Genomic DNA, 25,137 nt, shown 5'->3' with positions numbered 1-25,137 from the left:
CTCGGCGATGAGACTCGAGGTGCTCAGCGCCCTCCCGGATGCACTTCCTCCACTTAGGGCCGTCTTTGGCCAGGGACGCCCAGGTGTCGGTGGGGATGTTGCACTTTATCAAGGAGGCTTTGAGGGCGTCCTTGAAACGTTTCCTCTGCCCTCCTTTGGCTCGTTTGCCATGAAGGAGATCCGAGTAGAGCGCTTGGCTTTTGGAGTCTCGAGGTAACAAAGGTATGGATGAGGGTTTCAGCAGCAGATGAGCCGAGGCAGGGGCGGAGGCGGGCAATGTCACAGAGGTGGAAATGGGCGGTGTTAGTTATGCTGCAGATATGTGGCCGGAAGCTCATTTCAGGGTCAAATATGTCGTCTAGGTTGTGAACATTCTGGTTTAGCCTTAGATGGATGCTAGGGAGAGGGACGGAGTCGGTGGTGAGGGAACGCAGTTTGTGGCGATTTAGGGAGGAAGTTCCAAAGCTCAGGACCCAGGCAGCCGAAGGCACGCCCGCCAATGGCAGAAAATCAGGAAGTGGGGGGGACGCGCAGGAATTGGAGGAGCGGGTAAACCCCGGAGGGAATGGTGGGGCTGGAGGCAGTTACAGAGATTAGGAACAAAAGGGCTGAAGGATGCTGGAATGTAAATAGAGGCAGGGTTTTTTCAGGTAGAGACTGGGTTTGTCTGCTAGTCTGGGATCTTGACCTTGGGCCGTTTGGCCTTTGAAAATGAGGTCAATATGTCCCTTGGCCAATTGAGGGTCGGCTCCAGGTTGCCAAGGCCAGCACCAAGAGGTAAACGTGTTCACCCGCTCGCTCGTCCCCGCGAACCTTACAGGAAGGTCGGGAAAGCAGTAAAAATATAGCCGCTACTTTAACTGCGGTAATGCCAGAGCAGTTACCAGCCAGACCAGGTGCGGGCCACACAACTGCCGGCCGCCCCGCGGCCGTTGTCTTCGCGCTCAAAAGGAACAATTCAAAACTGCCCAATGAGGAGAGCCTTGACCCCGTCACGTGGGTGGAGTCGGTGACGGAGTGACGCGGTTCGCCCCGCCCCCATCTTCCCCATGAGGCGAGGGAGGTCGTCAGGAGCTGGCCGCGTGACCAGGGGAGGGGGTGGTTTGATTGGTCAAGTTAAGAGGCGCGTCTGTTGGTGGGTTGGGAGTTGTTTAGTTTGCGCGCGCGGCGGAGTCACGTGGAGGCGCACGTGCGTCTGGTAACGGTTGATGGAGAGTAAGTTAAAGAGCTGCAGGTAACGGGAGCCCAGCCACAACAGCAGCCTGGCTACAGAGATTGCTGTCCTGAGGGATTGGGTGGGGTGGGGATGGGAACAATGGTGTGGGAGGGATGGGAATGGAATGGGATTGGTATGGGGAATGGGGTGAGGAATAGGATGGAAATGGGATGGAAATGGGATGGGAGGGATAGGCATGGCATGGGGTAGAGATGGGAATGGAAGAGGATTGGATTGATGGGAATAGCATGGGAGCGATGGGACGGGAGGGATAGTTTGGGTGGGATGAACATTGCATGGGAGAGATGGGATGGGAGGGATGGAAATGGCATGGGAGGGATTGGATGGGAATGGTATGGGGGAATAGGATGGGAATGCTGGGTGGGATGGGAGGAAAGGATGGAAATAGGAAGGGAATGGGATGGGGTGGGAATGGTATAGGAGGAAAGGATGGATATGGGATGGGAGGATAGGATGGAAATGGCATGGGGGATGGGAGGGACAGGATGCAAATGGCATGGGATGTATGGGACTAGGATGGAATAGCATGGAGGGATCCGATTGGATGGGAATGTCATGGGGGGGATAGGATGGGAATGACATGGGGTAGTGATACAATGGGAATGAGACAGGATGGGAATTGCATGGGAGGGATGAGAATGGTATGGGGCATAGGTTGGGAATGCTATGGGCTTAGGATGGGAATGGCAATGGAGGGATTGGATAGGAATATCATGGGAGGGATGGGATGGAATGGCTTGGGAGAGATAGGATAGGTTGTGATGGGAATGGCATTGGAGGGATAGGATAGGATGAGATGTGACTGAAATGGGATGGGATGAGCATGGTGTGGGGGTTAGGATGGAAATGGTATAGGGATGGGAATAGTGTGGGACTGATAAAAGAAAGGCTTGCATTTATACAGCACCTTTCACACCACTGGATGTCTCAAAGCACTTTACAGCCAATGAAGTGCTTTTGGAATGTAGTCACTGTTGTACTGTGGGTAACGCGGCAGCCAATTTTCACACAGCAAGCTCCCATAAACAGTAATGTGATAATGACCAGATAAACTGTTTTTGTTATGTTGCCTGAGCGATAAATATTGGCCCAGGACACCAGGGATAACTCCCCTGCTCTTCTTCGAAATATTGTCCTGGGACCTTTTAAGTCCACCTGGAGAACAGATGGGGCTTCGGTTTAACGTTTCATCTGAAAGACGACACCTCCGACAGTGCAGCACTCCCTCAGCACTGCACTGGGAGTGTCAGCCTAGATTTATATGCTCAAGTCCCTGGCGTGGGACTTGAACCCACTACCTTCTGACTCAGAGGCGAGAGTGCTTCCCACTGAGCCACGGATGACAGCAAGGATAGGATAGGATGGAAATAGCATGGGTGGGATGGCATGGGATAGCATGGGGGATATGATGGGAATGGTATAGGGATAGGATGGAAATGGTATGGGAGGATAGAATGGTATAGAGAATAGGCTGGTAATAGGATGGGAGGACAGGATGGGAATGGCATCGGATGGCATGGAATGGCTTCGCAAGGATGGGAATGGTATTGGGATAAGATGAGAATGGTATGGGGGATCAGATGGGATGCGAATGACAGGATGGGATCGGAGGGATAGGATGAAAATGGCATGGGGAATAGGATGGGAATGAGATGGGAGGGATAGGATGGGAATGGTATGGGAGGAATGGGAATGGTATGGGAGGCATAGGATGGAAATGTGAGGAATGGGATAGGATGGGATGGTAATGGCATGGGAGCGGTGAGTATGGTAAGGGGATAAGTTATGAATGGAATGGGAGATAGGATGGGAATGGCATGGGAGGAAAAGGATGGGAGTAGCATGGAAGGATAGGATGGGAGTGGCATGGGAGGACAGGATGGGAGGGATGGAAATGGCATAAGAACTTAAGAATTAGGAGCAGGAGTAGGCCATTTGGACCCTCGAGCCTGCTCCGCCATTCAATAAGATCATGGCTGATCTTCTACCTCAACTCCACTTTCTTGCACTATCCCCATATCCCTCAATCCCTTACTATTCAAAAATCTTATCGATCTCTGCTTGAATATACTCAATGACTGAACCTCCACAGCCCTCTGGGGTGGAGAATTCCAAAGATTCATCACCCTCTTGAGTGAAGAATTTCTCCTTATCTCAGTCCTAAATGGCCGACTCCTTATTCTGAGACTGTGACCCCTGGGTCTAGACTCCCCAGCCAGAGGAAATATCCTCACTGCATCTACCCTGTCAAGACTGTAAGAATTGTGTATGTTTCAATGAGATCGCCTCTCATTCTTATAAACTCTAGAGAATATAGGTCGAGTTTCCTCAATCTCTCCTCATAGGACAATCCCCCTATCCCAGGAATCAAGTCTGGCGAATCTTTGTTGCACTCTATGACAAGTATATCCTTCCTTAGGTAAGACCAAAACTGCACACAATACTCTTAAGTGCAGTCTCACCTGGGCCCTATATAATTGCAGTAAGACATCTTTACACATACTCAAATCCTCGTGTAATAATGGCCAACATACCATTTTATTTCTTATTTGCTTGTTGTACCTACATGTAAACCTTCAGTGATGTGTGTACAAGGATGCCCAGGTCCCTCTGAACATCAACATTTCCCAATCTCTCACCATTTTAAAAATACTCTGTTTTTCTATTTTTCCGACCAAAGTGCATAACTTCACATTTCTCCACATTATATTTCATTTGCCATGTTCTTGCCCACTCACTTAGCCTGTCGATATCCCTTTGGAATCTCTTTGTATCTTCCTCACAACTTGCATTCCCACCTTCTTTTGTATCATCAGCAAACTTGGATATAATATACTTGGTCCTCCCATTCAAATCATTGATATAGATTGTAAATAGCTGAGGCCCAAGCATTGATCCTTGCGGTACCCCACTAGTTACAGTCTGACAACCCGAAAATGACATGTTACTCCGACTCTCTGTATTCTGTACGTTAACCAATCCTCAATCCATGCTAGTATATATACATAGATGGGAGAGGTAGGACGGAATGCGATGGGAATGGGATGGGATGAGAACATAAGAACATAAGAATTAGGAACCGGAGTAGGCCATCTAGCCCCTCGAGCCTGCTCCGCCATTCAACAAGATCATGGCTGATCTGGCCGTGGACTCAGCTCCACTTACCCGCCCGCTCCCCGTAACCCTTAATTCCCTTATTGGTTAAAAATCTATCTATCTGTGATTTGAATACATTCAATGAGCTAGCCTCAACTGCTTCCTTGGGTAGAGAATTCCAGATTCACAACCCTCTGGGAGAATAAATTCCTTCTCAACTTGGTTTTAAATTGGCTCCCCCGTATTTTGAGGCTGTGCCCCCTAGTTCTAGTCTCCCAGACCGGTGGAAACAACCTCACTGCCTCTGTCTTGTCTATCCCTTTCATTATTTTAAATGTTTCTCTACGATCACCCCTCATCCTTCTGAACTCCAACGAGTAAAGACCCAGTCTAGTCAATCTATCATCATAAGGTAACCCTCTCATCTCCGGAATCAGCCTAGTGAATCGTCTCTGTTACCCTTCCAAAGCTAGTATATCCTTCCTTAAGTAAGGTGACCAAAACTGCACGCAGTACTCCAGGTGAGGCCTCACCAATACCCTGTACAGACCTCCCTGCTTCTGTACTCCATCCCTCTCGCAATGAAGGCCAACATTCCATTTGCCTTCCTGATTACCTGCTGCACCTGCAAACTAACTTTTTGGGATTCATGCACAAGGACCAAAAAGAGTTTCATTCTTACCAAAAAGAGTTTCATGCACAAGGACCCCCAGGTCCCTCTGCACTGCAGCATGTTCTAATTTCTCCCCATTCAAATAATATTCCTTTTTACTGTTTTTTTTTCCAAGGTGGATGACCTCACATTTTCCGACATTGTATTCCATCTGCCAAACCATAGCTCATTTGCTTAACCTATCTAAATCTCTTTGCAGCCTCTCTGTGTCCTCTACACAACCCGCTTTCCCACTAATCTTTGTGTCATCTGCAAATTTTGTTACATTACACTCTGTCCCCTCTTCCAGGTCATCTATGTATATTGTAAACAGTTGTGGTCCCAGCACTGATCCCTGTGGCACACCACTAACCACCGATTTCCAACCCGAAAAGGACCCATTTATCCCGACTCTCTGCTTTCTGTTAACCAGCCAATTCTCGACCCATGCTAATACATTTCCTCTGACTCCGTGTACCTTTATCTTCTGCAGTAACCTTTTGTGTCGCACCTTATCGAATGCCTTTTGGAAATCTAAATACACCACATCCATCGGTACACCTCTCTCCACCATGCTCGTTATATCCTCAAAGAATTCCAGTAAATTAGTTAAACATGATTTCCCCTTCATGAATCCATGTTGCGTCTGCTTGATTGCACTATTCCTATTTAGATGTCCCGCTATTTCTTCCTTAATGATAGCTTCAAGCATTTTCCCCACTACAGATGTTCAACTAACTGGCCTATAGTTACCTGCCTTTTGTCTGCCCCCTTTTTAAAACAGAGGCGTTACATTAGCTGCTTTCCAATCCGCTGGTACCACCCCAGAGTCCAGAGAATTTTGGTAGATTATAACGAATGCATCTGCTATAACTTCCGCCATCTCTTTTAATACCCTGGGATGCATTTCATCAGGACCAGGGAACTTGTCTACCTTGAGTCCCATTAGCCTATCCAGCACTACCCCCCCCAGTGATAGTGATTGTCTCAAGGTCCTCTCTTCCCACATTCCCGTGACCAGCAATTTTTGGCATGGTTTTTGTGTCTTTCACTGTGAAGACCGAAGCAAAATAATTGTTTAAGGTCTCAGCCATTTCCACATTTCCCATTATTAAATCCCCCTTCTCATCTTCTAAGGGACTAACATTTACTTTAGTCACTCTTTTCCGTTTTATATATCTGTTTTTATGTTTTGCGCAAGTTTACTTTCGTAATCTATCTTTCCTTTCTTTATTGCTTTCTTAGAGATTGGTGTGCAAAATTAAAGCACATGGTATTGGGGGTAATGTATTGAGGTGGATAGAGAACTGGTTGGCAAACAGGCAGCAGAGCGTTAGGATAAACGGGTCCTTTTCAGATTGGCAGGCAGTGACTAGTGGGGTGCCGCAGGGCTCAGTGCTGGGACCCCAGCTATTTACAATATACATCAATGATTTAGATGAAGGAATTGAATGTAATATCTCCAAGTTTGCAGATGACATTAAGCTGGGTGGCGGTGTGAGCTGTGAGGAGGATGCTAAAAGGCTAGGTAAGTGGGCAAAAGCATGGCAGATGCAGTATAATGTGGATAAATGTGAGGTTATCCACTTTGGTGGCAAAAACATGAAGGCAGAATATTATCTGAATGGTGGTAGATTAGGAAAAGGGGAGGTGCAACGAGAGCTGGGTGTCATAGTGCATCAGTCACTGAACATTGGCATGCAGGTACGGCAGGCGGTGAAGAAGGCAAATGGCATGTTGGCCTACATATCTAGGGGATTTGAGTATAGGAGCAGGGAGGTCTTGCTGCAGCTGTACAGGGCCTTGGTGAGGCCTCACCTGGAATATTGTGTTTAGTATTGCTCTCCTAATCTGAGGAAGGACGTTCTTGCTAGTGAGGGTGTCGTGTATCTGTAAAGCATGCACTCCCATGTTCCGCCACCAGGAAGCTCATCACCTGAAGTCCCAAGGGATCCCAGCATCCCTTGAGAGCACTGTATCTAAGCCGGCCCCTAAGGCCTGTTCCTCACTCTGGAGTGTCTTAATAAAGACTGAGTTCACTGTTACTTTAACCTCCCTGTGTGCAGTCTCATCTGTGTTAGGAACACAATAATTGGCGACAAGTATACGAATCTAACGCAAAGATGCAGCAAACTCCGGGCATCCTGGAGAAGTTCTTGGCGGGTGAGGACTGGGAAGCCTATGTTGAATGGCTAAACTAGTACTTTGTAGCCAATGAGCTGGACGGAGAAGGAAGCGCTGCAAAAAGGAGAGCTGTCCTCCTCACGGTCTGTGGGGCACCGACCTACAGCCTCATGAAGAATCTTCTGGCTCTGGTGAAACCTACAGATAAGTCGTATGAGGAGCTGTGTACACTGGTTCGGGAGCATCTTAACCCGAGGGAGAGCGTGCTGATGGCGAGGTATCGGTTCTACCCGTGCCAGCGATCTGAATGTCAGGAAGTGGTGAGCTACGTCGCCGAGCTAAGGCGACTTGCAGGACAATGTGAGTTTGATGGCTACCTAGAGAAAATGCTCCGAGACCTTTTTGTTCTGTGCATTGGCTACAAGACCATCATACAAAAACTTTTGACTGTGAAGACACCGACCCTCAGTAAGGCCATTGCGATAGCACAGGTGTTTATATCCACCAGTGATAACACCAAACAAATCTCTCAGCACACAAGTGCGAGCAATGTTCACAAATTAACTGGAACTGTGTTTGCGAACAGAAATGTACAGGACAGAACCCATGAGGCTGCAACTGCCAGCAGGCCACAGGTGACCCAGAAGACTCAGAGTCCGCAACAAAGGATGAATGCAAGGCAATTCACACCTTGTTGGTGTTGTGGAGGCTTCCATTCAGCCTATTCATGCCGCTTCAAAGGGTATGTTTGCAAGAGCTGTGTAACAATGGGCACTTCCAACGAGGTTGCAGATGAGCTGCAAGCTCTGAAAAACCTAACCACCACGTGGCAGAGGAAGATCGGTCCATGGTGGATCAAAGCAATTTCGAGCCTCAGAGAGAGGAGGCAGATGCTGAAGTACACGGGATGCACACATTTTCAACGAAATGTCCACCTATAATGCTAAGCATAAAATTGAATTGCTTACCCGTAACCATGGAACTGGACACTGGCGCTAGCCAATCCATCATGAGTAGAAAGATGTTTGAGAGACTGTGGTGCAACAAGGCACTCAGACCAGCCCTGAGCCCCATCCACGCGAAACTGAGAACGTACACCAAAGAGCTTATCACTGTCCTGGTCAGCGCCATGGTCAAGGTCACCTATGAGGGCACGGTGCACGAACTGCCACTCTGGATTGTCCCGGGCGATGGCCCCACACTGCTTGGAAGGAGCTGGCTGGGCAAAATCCGATGGCATTCGAGCACTATCACATGTTGATGAGGCCTCATGTACCCAGGTTCTTAACAAATTTCCTTCCCTTTTTGAGCCAGACATTGGAAACTTTTCCGGGGCGAGGGTGCAGATCCACTTGGTCCCAGAGGCACGACGCATTCACCACAAGGCGCGAGCGGTACCTCACATGATGAGGGAGAGAGTGGAAATTGAGCTGGATAGGCTGCAACACGAGGGCATCATCTCCCCAGTGGAATTCAGCAAGTGGGCCAGCCTGATTGTTCCAGTACTCAAAAGTGATGGCACGGTCAGGATTTGCGGCGATTATAAAGTAACCATTAATCGTTTCTCGCTACAGGACCAATGCCCGTTACCTAAAGCAGACGACCTATTTGCGCCCCGGGCAGGAGGCAAGACGTTCACCAAGCTCAACCTGACTTCGGCCTACATGACGCAGGAGCTGGAGGAGTCTTCGACAGGTCTCACCTGCATCAACACGCACAAGGGACTGTTCATCTACAAAAGATGATCGTTTGAAATTCAGTCAGCTGCAGCGATCTTCCAGAGAAACATGGAGAGCATACTCACGTCGGTACCACGCATGGTGGATTTTCAGGACGACATTGGTTATGGGTCGGGACACCGCCGAGCACCTACAAAACCTGGTGGAGGTCCTCCAGCGACTGGATCACGTGGTGCTGCGGCTAAAGAGGTCGAAATGCGTCTTCATGGCAACAGATGTGGAGTTTTTGGGGAGAAAGATCGCGGCGTACGGCATTCGGCCCACAGACGCCAAGACAGAGGCTATCAGGAACACGCCCAGGCCACAGAACGTCACGGTGCTGCAGTCGTTCCTGAGACTCCTCAACTATTTTTGTAACTTCCTACCGAGGTTAAGCACCCTCCTAGAACCCCTACATGTGTTATTGTATAAAGGTGAGAACTGCGTATGGGGAAAAAAACAAGTAATTGCTTTTGAGAAAGCCAGAAACATTTTATGCTCCAACAACTGCTTGTATTGTATAACCCGTGTAAAAGACTTGTGCTAGCATGTGATGCGTTGTCATACGGAGTTGGGTATGTATTACAACAAGCTAACGTTGCGGGGAAGTTGCAACCTGTCGCCTATGCTTCCAAGAGCTTGTCTAAGGCCGAGAGGGCCGACAGCATGATTGAGAAAGAGGCATTAGCGTGTGTGTTTGGGGTAAAGAAAATGCATCAGTACCTGTTTGGCCTCAAATTTGAGCTGGAAACCGATCACAAGCCCCTCATATCCCTGTTCGCTGAAAACAAGGGGAGAAATACTAATGCCTCAGACCGCATACAAAGGTGGGCACTCGCGCTATCAGCATCCGCCACAGACCAGGCAGAAGTGTGCGGATGCTCTCAGTCGGCTACCATTGCCAACCACGGGGGTGGAAATGGCGCAGCCTGCAAACTTGTTGATGGTGGCGCAGCCCGCAGATTTGTTGATGGTCATGGAAGCGTTTGAAAATGATAAATCACCTGTCATGGCCCGCCAGATTAGGACTTGGAGCAGCCAAGATCCTCTGCTGTCTCTAGTAAAAAAAACTGTGTACTGTATGGGAGCTGGGCCAGCATCCCCGTTGAAATGCAAGAGCTAATCAAGCCGTTCCAGCGGCGAAAGGACAAGCTGTCCATTCAGGCAGACTGCCTGTTGTGGGCTAACTGCGTAGTGCTACCCAAAAAGGGCAGGGAGACGTTCATCTCGGATCTCCACAGCACACACCCGGGTATAGTAATGATGAAAGCGATAGCCAGATCCCACGTGTGGTGGCCTGGTATTGACTCTGACTTAGAGTCCTGTGTACGGCAATGCCACATGTGTGCTCAGTCGAGCAACGCGCCCAGAGAGGCACCACTAAGTTTGTGGTCCTGGCCCTCCAGACCATGGTCGAGGATCCATGTCGACTATGCGGGCCCGTTTCTCGGTAAAATGTTCCTGGTGGTGGTGGATACTTTTTCAAAATGGATTGAATGAAATAATGTCGGGAAGCACCGCCACCGCCACCATTGAAAGCCTGAGGGCCATGTTTGCCACCCACGGCCTGCCTGACATACTGGTCAGTGACAGCGGGCCATATTTCATCAGTGTCGAATTTAAAGAATTCATGACCCGCAATGGGATCAAACATATCACCTCAGCCCTGTTTAAACCAGCCTCCAATGGGCAGGCAGAGCGGGCAATACAAACAATCAAACAGAGCCTTAAACGAGTCACAGCCTACTTGGCGGACCTCCTCCAGTTTGTGAATGTTCTCGGTTGACCTGTGATACCATCTTCTGCAAAGATGAAAATTTTACTTTTTCAGAGAGGGTCCTTCTGAACACGTGCACACACGCACACGGATCACATTTACAGATGTTATTGTAGTGCATAAATATGCATATATTTAAAAGCCCAAATAAATGTAAGTTTAACATATTATTTACAGTCACTGCTTGTCCGAGGTCCTGCCACTTCTTTTTCAGCTAAGCACCGGTTCTCGGGGTCATGAACATTCCATTAAACTCGACTGCAATTTGGTCCCAAACTTTTGCGAGTGCATACAGTTTAAGCTTATTTTTACCGAAGCTCCCCTTGTTTTCAACAACTCCACATCTACTCTCAGTTAAGTCTACCACGGGCTCAATTTCTTCGGCGAGAAATCTCTTCGCCCTTACGGTTTCCCCATCTCCGTCCCTGGCCCTTTCACCTTATCTGCGCCCTTCCATTGCAGCCATCTCATGATCGAAGCTGTATTTCCTACCTGCAAATCCAGCTCTGCCATCAATGGATTCTCAATGGTGATCCACACAGTCCCCCATACGTGCTGTTTTTTTAATACTTTCTATTGCGCATGTGAAAATAGTTATATTTTTATTTTTCTTGTGCGCATGCGCAATTTGGTGCCCTTTTTTTTCCGAGCACATGCGCTGTGCGATTTCAGCGCACATTAGAGGCTCTGCCCTGTGAGTTCAGATCCGGTAACGTCGTCGCCAGAGGTGAGAAAACTCTGCATTTTTATTTTCAGCGCTGAGGGGCCAAAAAAAAACAGGCATCCAGGTAAGTGAGCGCCATTTTTTTTCTTTAGGGAAACTTGTGCCCTATAGTCTGACAAGGTGTAAAAGCAACCTTCCACGCTATCCCATCAGTTTCAGGTGGGTTAAGCACCCCTATATATTGAAATCACTTTCTTGAAAGGAACAACTCATTCAATGGCTTTTTGAGGTGACTGTTAACTTCAGTATCTATGTTGCTGGATCCTTTCAAGCAATGCCAGGAAATGAACAGCAGCAGGAATACTTCAAGCCAAGCCATTGTGATTTTATAGAATAATGCATTCATATCATTTGGATGGCCCTCAGCTTTTGCATACAATGATTGCTAACATGAGTTGTGTTCTACTCGGAGTAGTTTGAATTGTCAAGATGTCAGGAAGATATTATGCCATGTTGGATCTCAGAAAACTGAATAAATTCCTCAAGAAGGTACCGTTATTTCAAGTCATTCAAGTAATGCGTGGGGAGCTCACAAGCAGCAGTAGAACTTGAGGAGACCCATTTGCCACCCCCTATCCATCTGCCAGAGCCTGTCCGACTGTTAACGTACAGGCATTCTTTTTCTCTCCTGCTACAGTGGTGCTCTAATTCTGCCCTGGAGCCATTTGTGGCCCATCTCCCCCCATCTCTCTCCCTTGGCAGATTTACAGCTCTGATGGGCCTTTGTTTCTTTGCCCATCTATAGGCTTTTGACAGGCCTGGGATTCAGTACTGTTTCCTTTCCTTTTCTTGTGCTCATGTAAGAGAAAGTTGAGAAATGCTATTATAAGACAGAATCCTTCCCCTTTCTATCCAACAAAAGAAAATTAAAATACGTTTGAATTTTTGAATCCAAATTATGTTTTTTTTTATCTGCCCAGCCTCGAATCAGCTTCTGCCCACTGGTGCATCAAAACTACATCCCATCATTACATGGTGCAGCATGTTGCAGCATTCCTGAGTGTGGCTTTTAAGATTGGTTAGAATTGTAATCCTTGACAAAAAGTTGTTGCAGTGTCCTAATTGAACACAGTGGTCAAATTGTCCTTGGAAGATTATTTTTAATGCCCATTACCATCAATGAAGAATGGTTGTTTGGGGGTTTGAAACCTCTTAGGGCAGAATTATTGCCACACCTTTTATGGGCTGTATTTTCGTCTTTGCTGATTTCGGGGCAGTAATGGCGGCGGGGCGGTAAAGTTTGCGCCCGGGAACAATTTGCGTCTCATTCCTCAAAATTGGGAAGCTGGGCCCTGAGTTGGGGCACAGTGCTAATACACCTCTCTTAGAGCACTAGGCCGGCTGAGCATGGGAAAATCCCGAGCTAAAGAGCCGTCTCGGGAGCGCTCCGAGGGCGGCCTGGGGAGAAAAAAACTGAAAAACCCCACAAAAATATTCCCAATACGTAGCCCATGCCACCACAACATAAATCGCAAAAAAATTAAAAGAAAAAACAATCACACTTACCTGAGGTCAGCATTAATTACCTCAGTGCAGCCAGTATAGGTTGGACCGCCCATATTTACAGGTGGTCTCAGCAGGGCGCGTTGCAAGGTGTACGGGATGGTTGAGACTCAAAAGCATGCCAGTTTCACGACTAGGGACATTGCACACTGGCATAACTCTTCCGGGCGGTACTGCTCCGTGCCGCTGCAAATCCGGCCTCGAAGGGCCAAATGGCCTACTGCTGCTCCTATTTCCTATTTCTTATGTTCTTCCGAAAACTCTCGTGGGGCACTGGAGGCTGGCTGCCCACCCAGAAGAGCTCACCGACACCATTGCTGCCCCTCCGGGGTGAAAAAAGCATAAAAGATCGGAAAATCCGTCCCTATAAGTTTAACGCAATGGTCACATTATAACAGCAAAATAGTCAATTTGTCAGTTAAAATAATTATCAAGCATATATAACAAAAATATATAATTCAGTAATTTTCCTACATCTCTTTAGGAGCTAACTATGTTTGATTTAAGGCTTATTACTCCATAAGCTGTCACCATTATCTACTGGGCATGCAAGTATTATAATTTATAGAGCTATATTGCAATTCATTACCAATGACTAGAACATGATTATTATTTTAAATGATTAGTGCTTGATTATAGTAACTGAATTACTGTCATTAAACTATCAGAAAGGACTGAATAGGCTAGGGCTCTTTTCTTTAGAAAAGATAAGGCTGAGGCGTGACCTAATAGAGGTCTTTCAAATATAAAGGGTTTGATCGAGTAGACATAAAGAAAATGTTTCCACTTGTAAAGAAAATGTTTCCACTTGTGGGGCAGTAATAGTAGGGGCCATAAATTTAAGAAATCTGACACTGACCTAAAGTTCAGGAGAAATTTCTTTATCCAGAAAGTGGTGGGAATGTGGAACTATGTACCAGATAGCAAATAGGGTGCATAGCATTGATGCATTTAAGAGGAAGCTAGGTAAGTACATGAAGGAGGAAGGAATACAAGGTTTTGCTGATCGGGTTAAATGAAGAATGGTGGGAGGAGGCTCGTGTGGAGCATAAACACTGGCATACACCAGTTGGGCCGAATGGCTTGTTTCTTTGCTGTAATTTCTATGTAACAAGCTAGAAGATTTGCTGAGGCATTGCTTACAACATTGGAGATAGAAGCAGGTGGGGAGAGATATTATGGGAGGAAGTGGGAATTAGATGTACATCTCATAGAAACATAGAAACATAGAAAATAGGTGCAGGAGTAGGCCATTCGGCCCTTCTAGCCTGCACCGCCATTCAATGAGTTCATGGCTGAACATGCAACTTCAGTACCCCATTCCTGCTTTCTTGCCATACCCCTTGATCCCACTAGTAGTAAGGACTTCATCTAACTCCTTTTTGAATATATTTAGTGAATTGGCCTCAACAACTTTCTGTGGTAGAGAATTCCACAGTTTCATCACTCTCTGGGTGAAGAAGTTTCTCCTCATCTCGGTTCTAAATGGCTTACCCCTTATCCTTAGACTGTGACCCCTGGTTCTGGACTTCCCCAACATTGGGAACATTCTTCCTGCATCTAACCTGTCTAAAACCATCAGAATTTTAAACGTTTCTATGAGGTCCCCTCTCATTCTTCTGAACTCCAGTGAATACAAGCCCAGTTGATCCAGTCTTTCTTGATAGGTCAGTCCTGCCATCCCAGGAATCAGTCTGGTGAACCTTCGCTACACTCCCTCAATAGCAAGAATGTCCTTCCTCAGGTTAGGAGACCAAAACTGTACACAATACTCCAGGTGTGGCCTCACCAAGGCCCTGTACAACTGTAGCAACACCTCCATTGAAAGGATTTGCAAAGAAATTTATGAGATCACCACAGATCCGATGAAGTAAACCTTTTTGATTGAGTCCTACAAAATAGACCCTGAGAATTCTACATATTGTGAAGGGACAGGACTTTTGCCTGCTGGTGAATGGCCCGCTTACCCCAGTTCATTTAAATATTGAATGGCAGGTCAGTTGCTCAGCTCCCATGTAAATTAATGGCAAGGGAGAAATTCTGGTTCAGGATTTAAATGACTGCAACAAAGGATTCTTGGAAGCACAGCAGGTATGTATAGTGTTTTCTCCTCCATTTTCTGTCAGAATGTTGCACCGCAATGATTTCTTTCTCAAGCCGCCAACATGTCCAACTTCACACATTTGTGGCTGGCAAGAAGGGCCTCAGATGAGTGGCAACAGATTAAGCCGATTCCAGAAATTTGCAGACACTGACCTAAAGATCCTCTTGGGTGAGATTCATCATAGTGGAGACTGCCTGCTGAGCTCACAGGGAAGGAGGCTACCTATATCAGTTACCAGAACCATGTGGAGACAGGTGGTGGTGGCACTGAGTGTCACCTCTCTCACTCCCAGAGCAATTGAACCGTGTTGAAAAAAGTATACTGACCTGACAAGAGTAGCCAAGATAAGAGAACTGCAACATTTCTCTCTTCACTTGTGGGGGGGGAGCTCCACTGATCACGGATTTTTGTCTTCATTCATTGTGCACTATAGTTCAATGGCTCTCTAATTCCTCTAACCAGTCAGCAGAGTTTTGGAGCAGCTAACACTTATGGAGGACTGCAGGCTATGAGAACATTGGAATAATAAGGGCGGGAAGTGACAAAGGCATGGCTGAGGATTTCACCTGCAGATGGGCTGAGTTAGAGATGGAGGTGGGTGATGTTACAGAGGTCCTTGCGGTGGACAATATATAGGTGGAAAGCTCAAGTTGGTATCAAATAGGTTGTGAACACTGTGGATCAGCATGAGGTGGTGGCCCAGGCACTGGTTGGAGCCGGTGGCATGGGTGTGGAATATGTGGCAGGGACCAAAGATGATGGCTTCAACCGTGCCAATATTTGACTGGAGAAAGCTTTAGCTTATCCAAGACTGGATCTTGATCAAGCAGTCTGAAAGCACAGAGGCAGTGGAGGGACCAAGACAGACAGTAGGGAGGTAGCAAGAAAAACAGAAAATGCTGGAAGCACTCAGTAAGTCAGGCACAGCATCTGTGGAGTGAAGCAAAACTAATGTTTCATCAGAGCCAGAAAATATTACAGATAACCAGCTTCTAAGAACGTTATGCCTTTTCTCCTAAAAGCCAACACTTCACTGTCTTACCCCAAATGGAAATGGGAAGCTGGACGTTTTTATGACTTACTGCAAATTATCCATTGTCATGCAGGATTTGTTGTAGCTAATCACAGACAATTTAAACATTCATAGAGTTAAATGTCTTTCTATTCAGGAAGTTCAGTAGCTTCACAGTAGGAGAATATGCACAAAGCTCTTCAGTCAAGCCATGTTTACTTTGCAGAACAACATTCACAAAAGGAAGTTAAAAAAAAATCCATTCACCCAATTTATATCTACTTTTTAACATTTGTGCCAGCTACCATAAGGGTAGACACGATATGCCACCTCAAGCTAATAGCCTACTACATTCATGAGGTTCTTTGAGTGAGACGAGGTTGAACAGTGTATAGTTGGGACGGTTCCCTGGAGCCTTTGAGGCTGGAGGTGACTTCCGTCTCAGTGATTTAGCCGTCTCAGACGAACCAGCTTCCATAAGCCTTTCTGTTACAGTGTCAGTTAGGACAATCCTTATTCTTTAAATTTAGTGCAGGCTTGTGGACACCTAACTACCATTCACTTTGCTTCCTCCTCCTCCTGGGGAAATGCTGAGAAGTAGAAGATACACACCACACATTTTTACTAAGCAGAAGCACCAGGGCAAAACGCACAGAGCACATTTGCACCACACATTCTAAAAGTTAATAGAAGTTGGAGTGACTTGACACTAATTTGTCCTGGAGATTCTTTTGGTGTTAAGTAGATTGAGATGGTAAGGAAGAAATGCTGTTATATTCACATGTTTTGATATGTGGCAGACACCCATATAGAGGTGCTGTTTGGCAAGGATATTGGGCACATGTGTGGATGACCACTGTACCTTGGATGTTTCAGGCACATAACAAAAATGTGTTATCAATTACAGCCTGCCATACAAATCTTGCTGAGTGATCAGTCCCTTGTGTAGACAGCTCTCCTGTTTTCTGGTTGGATTTGCCTTCTGACACTGGCTGTTGCTGTGCCCGTCTTCTACCTCCTGGCCCATGGCAAGGATCCCTTTCAGGGCAAAGCTGTGCAAGACGCAGCAAGCAACAATATTTTTGGACACTTTGGCTGCATGCCTCCTCTGATTCTGCCTATTCTCCACCAGAACCAGCAACTAGAGAGAAATGGCCATTTGGATACCATGGGGGCCATTTTAACCTAACCCTCCTGTCAGGACACTGATGGGATCGGGTGCGATGCTAGTTTTACACCCCGGCCGATTTGTTCCCCATTGAAGTCAACAGAGAGTGATATTGGGTCAGGTGTAAAATGGCATTTCACCCAATCCCGTGGGTTTCCTGAATTAGGTTAAAATGACCTCCCATCAAACCACTTCAAGTAGAAAGGGTGGAACAGGCAGGATCCACATTATATTAAAGTGGTAGTATATGTAGTTAAAAATAAATATCTTCAATTTCGTCTCTGATTTAATAGTCAAGCATTTGAGGTGGAACAATTCAATTCCATTTAATGTCGGGGATTATCTGGGCTTCCAAGATCAGTTCATGTCCAATACATGTTATTCTTGATCATTTAAAATATGCGTTATTTTTGTTAGAGGTTTCAATTGCCTGTGCTTGCAGCATCTTCCACTCATATTTTTCATATAAGAATTCTGAGGAGAGTTCCAAAGTTTGAATTTTCCCCCAATGATTCTTCAGTTTAAAAAAATTCTTTGACTGTTTCAAGTGTGTATTAGAAAAGCCATGTCCGATGTCCTATGTACTCTGAAATTAAGTCAACTGTGGCTCAGTTGGTGACACTCTCGCCTCTGAGTCAGTAGATCGTGGGTTCAAGTCCCACTCCAGGGACTTGAGAACAAAAATCTAGACTGACATTCCGGTGCAGTGCTGAGGGAGCGCTAGCTGTCTGGAGGTGCCGTCTTTCGGATGAGACGTTAAACTGAGACCCTGACTGCTCCCTCGGGTGGACATAAAAGATCCCATGGCACTATTTTGAAGAAGAGCAGGGGAGTTTTTCCTGGTGTCCTGGCCAATATGTATCCCTCAATCAACATAACAAAAACAGTTTATCTGGTCATTATCACATTGATGTATGTGGGAACTTGCTGTGTGCAAATTGGCTGCCGCATTTCCTACATTACAATAGTGTCTACACTTCAAAAAGTACTTCCTTGCCTGTAAAGCACTTTGGGATGCCTGGTGGTCATGAAAAGCGCTATTTAAATGTAAGTCTTTCTTTGTTTAACAGCAAATATTTTTCAGGTTTGGTCTGAAGCTGAAGGACGTCTTTCCTCATCTCTCTTGAATCTCTCAAAAAAGTTAAAAATGAAATACGTTTTGATTTTAATGATTGTAGTCGACAACTTCATGTTGGGTAAGAAACAACACTACTGCATATAATGAAATTAAAATTCAATAATGATTTGTTTTTTTCAATTTGAATATTTTTTTCCTGACCATTTACCAGTTGTCTTACATTTCTGATGTAACTGATTTCATAGTGAAGATTGTTATGCTAACTTTGCATTTACCATTCATATGCAAGTATGACTGGAGCCATCAGATACTGGAAATAAGTTCCTTGGTTTTATATTTTCCTCCTTTTAGAAATAATAATTAACCTTCTGTTTGTGATTATTTCCTGTTAATATAACTGTTGGGATCCATCTTGGTTTCCTCCAGTCAGATTTGTACCTTGTGAATTCAATAATCTGGCCAGGCTGTATTTGCTTATCAACATGTATGTGCAACTTGCAGTTATTTTTACAATTTTCAGCAGCTGATGAGCTGCCTATCACCATTTCTTCCAGATGGGCTGTAAATGTTGCTGTGCAGTAAGGAAATCAGGATGCACGAGCAGTGGCTGCTTACATTGTTTGCAGAGCCCGGTTTTCTGACTGCGAGCTCACTGCACTTCTTTTCAGGCTCGATGAAAAAGCCGAGTGAGCTTTTCAGGACTGGAGGGCAATCTATTCACCTAGTTCAGTGCTAAGCTATGTGGATGTATGTTAGGCAGCAAACAGTAACTGGAGTGGCTACCGCAGCATGCCATGGTGGAATCCATCAAAGAAGGGTTTCAGGCATCTGCCGAGAGAGATTCGGGAACATCAGAGATGCAGTCTTCTGTCTCTGACTGATGAGTAAGTTATCCAAGGATGTCTTCACAAACGGCACGAATGCACAAGCACAAGAGCAGCCAAGTAAGGGAGTTATCAGCATGAGCTCTGCCAGTCTCAAGTTGTTTGGATATGTTTAGTGCTGTGTCTGCTAAGTATCTTTTCACTTCATCCTTAGTTATTTCAACACCATAAATGGAGTATAGCTTATTGTTCCGTCTAAATGCGATACTTTACACTTGTCCATACTAAATTTCAGCTGCTATTTGTTATATATGTAAACCTGTAAATACCTTGTTTAACCACCAGAGGCCTCATCCCCTGGAGTCCCAAGGGATCCCACAATCCCTTGGGAGCACCTGTACATAAGGAGGCCTCACAGGCTGGAGAGGCACTCTGGAGACCTGTAATAAAAGACTATAGTCACACATTACTTTGAGCTTACAGTATCTGGTCAGATTCTTTATTCAAGACCTAACAACTGACGACGAGATACAGATGACAAACCTCACCGCAACAATGCAGAGAACCGTGGGCATCCTGGAGAAACCTTCAGAGGGAGATGATTGGGAAACCTTCGTGGAGCGACTCGACCAATATTTCGTGGCCAACGAGCTGGAAGGAGAAGTGAACGCTGCCAAACGAAGGGCGATCCTCCTCACTGTTTGCGGGGCACCAATGTATGGCCTCATGAAAAATCTGCTCGCTCCAGTGAAACCCACAGAGAAGTCGTACGATGATTTGTGCACACTGGTCCAGGAGCATCTAAACCCGAAGGAAAGCATTCTGATGGTGAGGTACTGGTTCTACACATACAAGAGGTCTGAAAGCCAGAAAGTGGCGAGCTATGTCGCCGAGCTAAGGACATTGCGAATTTGAAGGACACTTGGCGCACGTGCTCAGGGACTTCTTTGTACTTGGCATTGGCCATGAAGTAATACTTTGCAAACTTTTGACTGTAGCGACCCCAACCTTGAGTAAAGCCATAGCGATAGCCCAGGCATTCATCACCACCAGTGACAATACCAAACAAATCTCTCAGCACACGAGTGCTGCTGCAAGTACTGTGAACAAAGTAATGTTGTTTTCGAATCGTAACGTACAGGGCAGGACTCACATGCCGCAAATGTCTCAGAGTTCACCATCAAGGGTGGTGAATGCAAGGCCATTAACACCTTGTTGGCGCTACGGAGGTGATCATCGCGTCCATTCATGCCGCTTCAAAGGATACGTTTGCGAGGGCTGTGGAACAATGGAACACCTCCAACGTATGTGCAGGCGAGCTGCAAACCCTGCTAATCCTACAAACCACCATGTTGCAGAGGAGGACAGATCCACAGTGGATCACGACGAACCAGAGCCTCAGACTGAGGAGGCAGAGGTATATGGAGTGCACACATTTACCACAAAGTATCCCCTGATAATGCTAAAGGTTGAATTAAATGGGCTTCCGGTGTCAATGAAGCTGGACACGGGCGCGAGCCAGTCCATAATGAGCAAAAAGACTTTCGATAAATTGTGGTGCAGCAAGGCCTCGAGGCCAGTCCTGACTCCCATTCATACTAAACTGAGAATTTACACAAAGGAACTGATTCCAGTAATTGGCAGTGCTACCGTAAAGGTCTCCTACGATGGAGCGGTGCACAATTTACCACTCTGGTTTGTACTGGTCGATGGCCCCATGCTGTTCGGCAGAAGCTGGCTGGGAAAGATACGCTGGAACTGGGACAACGTCCGGGCGCTCTCATCCGTCGACGACACTTCATGTGCCCAGGTCTTAAGCAAGTTCCCCTCACTGTTCGAACCGGGCATCGGGAAGTTCCAAGGAGCAAACGTGCAGATTCACTTGATTCCGGGGGTGCGACCCATCCATCACAAGGCGAGAGTGGTACCATACTTGATGAGAGAGAGGGTGGAGATCGAGCTGGACCGGCTGCAAGGAGAGGGCATCATTTCGCCAATCGAATTCAACAAGTGGGCCAGTCCGATTGTTCCAGTTCTCAAGGAAGACGGCACCGACAGAATCTGTGGTGATTAGAAAGTAACTATCATTTCTCCCTGCAGGATCAATACCCACTACCAAAAGCAGAGGACCTATTTGTGATGCTGGCAGGAGGAAAAACGTTCATGCAGCTGGACTTGACCTCGGCCTACATGACGCAGGAGCTGGAGGAATCATCGAAGGGCCTCACTACGCACAAAGGTCTCTACATTTACAACAGATGCCCGTTTGGGATTCGATCAGCCGTGGCGATATTCCAGACGAACGTGGAAAGCTTGCTGAAGTCGGTCCCGCGCACCGTGGTCTTCCAGGACGACATCTTGGTTACAGGTCGGGACACCGTCGGGCACTTGTAGAACCTGGAGGAGGTTCTTAGTCGATTTAATCATGTGGAGCTCAGGTTAAAACGCTCGACGTGCATTTTCCTGGCACCTGAAGTGGAGTTCCTGAAGTGAAGAATCGCGGCGGACAGTATCGGGCCCACTGATTCGAAGACGGAGGTAATCAAGAACAGAACGTGACAGAGCTGCGGTCGTTTCTAGGACTCCTGAACTACTTTGGTAACTTCTTACCAGGTCTTAGCACGTTGTTAGAACCACTGCACTCTTTGCTGCATAAAGGAAATGAATGGGTATGGGTTAAAAGCCAAGAAAATTCCTTTGAGAAAGCTAGAAAACTGTTATACTCAAACAAATTGCTTGTGTTGTAAGATCCATGTAAGCGTTTGGTACTAGCATGTGATGCGTCGTCATACGGTGTCGGGTGTATATTGCAATAAGCTAATGAATTTGGGAATTTGCAACCAGTTGCTTATGCATCCAGAAGTCAGTCTAAGGCTGAGAGGGCCTACAGCATGATCGAAAAAGAAGCATTAGCATGTGTTTATGGGGTAAAGAAAATGCATCAATATCTGTTTGGGCTCAAATTTGAATTGGAAACCAACCATAAGCCGCTTATATCTCTCTTTTCTGAAAGTAAGGGGATATATACGAATGCATTGGCCCGCATCCCGAGATGGGCACTCACGTTGTCCGAATACAACTACACCATCCACCACAGGCCAGGCACAGAAAACTGTGCCGATGCTCTCAGTAGGGTGCCATTGTCCACCATAGGGGTGGAGATGACACAGCCCGCAGATTTAGTTATGGTAATGGAAGCATTCGAGAGTGAGCAATCACCTGTTACCGCCCGACAGATTAGAACCTGAATGAGCCAGGGCCCCTTAATGTCCTTAGTAAAAAAATTGTGTGCTCCACGGGAGTTGGTCGAGTGTCCCGTTAGAGATGCAGGAAGAAATAAAGCCGTACCAGCGGCGCCAAGATGAAATGTTCATACAGGCAGACTGCCTCCTATGGGGTAATCGGGTAATGGTTACCAAAAAAGGGCAGGGACACTTTCATTAGTGATCTCCACAGTACCCACACAGGCATTGTAATGATGAAAACGATAGCCAGATCGAACATGTGGTGGCCCGGTATCGATGCAGACTTAGAGTCCTGCGTGTACAAATGTTCACAGTTAAGCAACGCACCCAGGGAGGCGCCACTAAGTTTATGGTCCTGGCCCTCCAAGCCTTGGTCCAGGGTCCATGTCGACTATCCAGCCCATTCTTGGGAAAAATGTTGATTGTGGTCGTAGATGCGTACTCCAAATGGATTGAATGTGAGATAATGTCGGCAGTCGGAGAGGCGGAGCAGCAGCGTTGGTGAGGCCTATAAAGACCCAGCGGGAGTCTGGGGATCGGCGGCAGTCGGAGAGGCGGAGCAGCAGCGTTGGTGAGGCCTATAAAGGCCCAGCGGGAGTCCGGGGATCGGCGGCAGTCGGAGAGGCGGTGCAGCAGCGTTGGTGAGGCATATAAAGGCGAGCTGGTTCAGCTGCAGCAGGGTGAGAAGGCAAAAAAGAAGTAGAAAGAAATCGAAAGGTGACGTCACAGCCAAGGGGGTAAGTGATTGGCTGGAGATTGGTAAGTAGTTTTTCTTTTTCTTTTCTATATCAGTAAGTAGCCTTTAGCATTGTTGATGCCAATTTAAATTTATCTGGGGGTTAAGTCATGGCAGGACAACTCGGACACATGTTATGCTCCTCCTGTACTATGTGGGAAGTCAGGGATGCTTCCGGTGTCCCTGACAACTACGTGTGTGGGAAGTGTATCCGGCTGCAGCTCCTGAAGGACCGCATTGCGGCAGTGGAGCTGCGGGTGGATTCACTCTGGAACATGCACGATGCTGAGAATAGAAACATAGAAACATAGAAAATAGGTGCAGGAGTAGGCCATTCGGCCCTTCGAGCCTGCACCACCATTCAATGAGTTCATGGCTGAACATGCAACTTCAGTACCCCATTCCTGCTTTCTCACCATACCCCTTGATCCCCCTAGTAGTAAGGACTACATCTAACTCTTTTTTAAATATATTTAGTGAATTGGCCTCAACAGCTTTCTGTGGTAGAGAATTCCACAGGTTCACCATTCTCTGGGTGAAGAGGTTTCTCCTCATCTTGGTCCTAAATGGCTTACCCCTTATCCTTAGACTGTGACCCCTGGTTCTGGACTGCCCCAACATTGGGAACATTCTTCCTGCATCTAACCTGTCTAAGCCCGTCAGAATTTTAAACGTTTCTATGAGATCCCCTCTCATTCTTCTGAACTCCAGTATTTAGAAGCTCAGTTGATCAATTTTTTTTTGATATGTCAGTCCCGCCATCCCGGGAATCAGTCTGATGTGAATAGCAGGTTTAGTGAGTTGGTCTTACCGCAGGAAAAGGTTACTCCGGCAGATAGGGAATGGATGACCAACAGGAAGAGCAGTGGAAGGAAGGTAGTACAGGGGTCCCCTGCGGTCATCCCCCTACAAAACAGCTACACCGCTTTGGGTACTTTTGAGGGGGATGACTCACCAGTGGAGGACAGCAGCAGCCAAGTTCATGACACCGTGGGTGGCTCTGCTGCACAGGAGGTGAGGAAAAAGAGTGGGAGAGCTATAGTGAGAGGGGATTCAATTGTAAGGGGAATAGATAGACGTTTCTGCGGCCGCAACCGAGACTCCAGGATGGTATGTTGCCTCCCTGGTGCACGGGTCAAGGATGTTTCGGAGCGGGTGCAGGACATTCTGAAAAGGGAGGGTGAACAGCCAGTTTTCATGATGCATATAGGTACCAACGATATTGGTAAAAAAAACAAGATGAGGTCCTACGAGAAGAACTTAGGGAGCTTGGAGCCAAATTAAAAAGTAGGACCTCAAAAGTAGTAATCTCAGGATTGCTACCAGTGCCACGTGCTAGTCAGAGTAGGAATCGCAGAATAGCTCAGAGGAATATGTGGCTTGAGGAGTGATGCAGCAGGGAGGGATTCAAATTCCTGGGACATTGGAACCGGTTCTGGGGGAGGTGGGACCAGTACAAACCGTATGGTCTGCACCTGGGCAGGACCGGAACCAATGTCCCAGGGGGAGTGTTTGCTAGTGCTGTTGGGGAGGAGTTAAACTAATATGGCAGGGGGATGGGGACCTATGCAGGGAGACAGAGGGAAGTAGAATGGGGGCAGAAGCAAAAGATAGAAAGAGGAAAAGTAAAAGTGGAGGGCAGAGAAACCTAACACAAAAAGCAAAAAGGGCCACATTACAGCAAAATTCTAAAGGGGCAAAGTGTGTTGGAAAGACAAGCCTAAAAGCTCTGTGCCTCAATGCGAGGAGTATTCGGAATAAGGTGGATGAATTAACTGCGCAGATAGCAGTTAACGGGTATGATGTAATTGGCATCACGGAGACATGGCTTCAGGGTGACCAAGGCTGGGAACTCAACATCCAGGGGTATTCAACATTCAGGAAGGATAGACACAAAGGAAAAGGAGGCGGGGTGGCATTGCTAGTTAAAGAGGAAATTAATGCAAAAGTAAGAAAGGACATTAGCTTGGATGATGTGGAATCTGTATGGGTGGAGCTACGGAATACCAAGGGGCAGAAAACGATGGTGGGAGTTGTGTGCAGACCACCAGCAGGAGTAGTAAGGTTGGGGACAGCATCAAATAAGAAATAAGGGATGCATGCAATAAAGGTACAGCAGTTATCATGGGTGACTTTAAT

General features: G+C 46.7%; 1 long non-coding RNA gene across 2 annotated transcripts in view; it reads left to right on the top strand.

The window, feature by feature from the left end:
* The first annotated feature begins 1,186 nt into the window (after nucleotides 1-1,186).
* Nucleotides 1,187-25,137, top strand: part of LOC139230370 (uncharacterized) — a 46,472-nt gene continuing 22,521 nt past the window's right edge. The window contains exons 1-2 of one of the 2 annotated variants that reach the window (XR_011587909.1): nucleotides 1,187-1,215; nucleotides 18,200-18,311. This is a non-coding gene — a long non-coding RNA (uncharacterized lncRNA). Of the gene's footprint in view, nucleotides 1,235-18,199; nucleotides 18,312-25,137 lie in introns of both variants that reach the window. The other variant, XR_011587908.1, reaches the window with a different exon arrangement.

Source organism: Pristiophorus japonicus, chromosome 19 (genome assembly GCF_044704955.1).
Source record: "Pristiophorus japonicus isolate sPriJap1 chromosome 19, sPriJap1.hap1, whole genome shotgun sequence".
NCBI lineage: Eukaryota > Metazoa > Chordata > Chondrichthyes > Pristiophoridae > Pristiophorus > Pristiophorus japonicus.
Note: the sequence above shows the minus strand (reverse complement) of the source record. Positions and strands in the feature narration are given on the sequence as shown.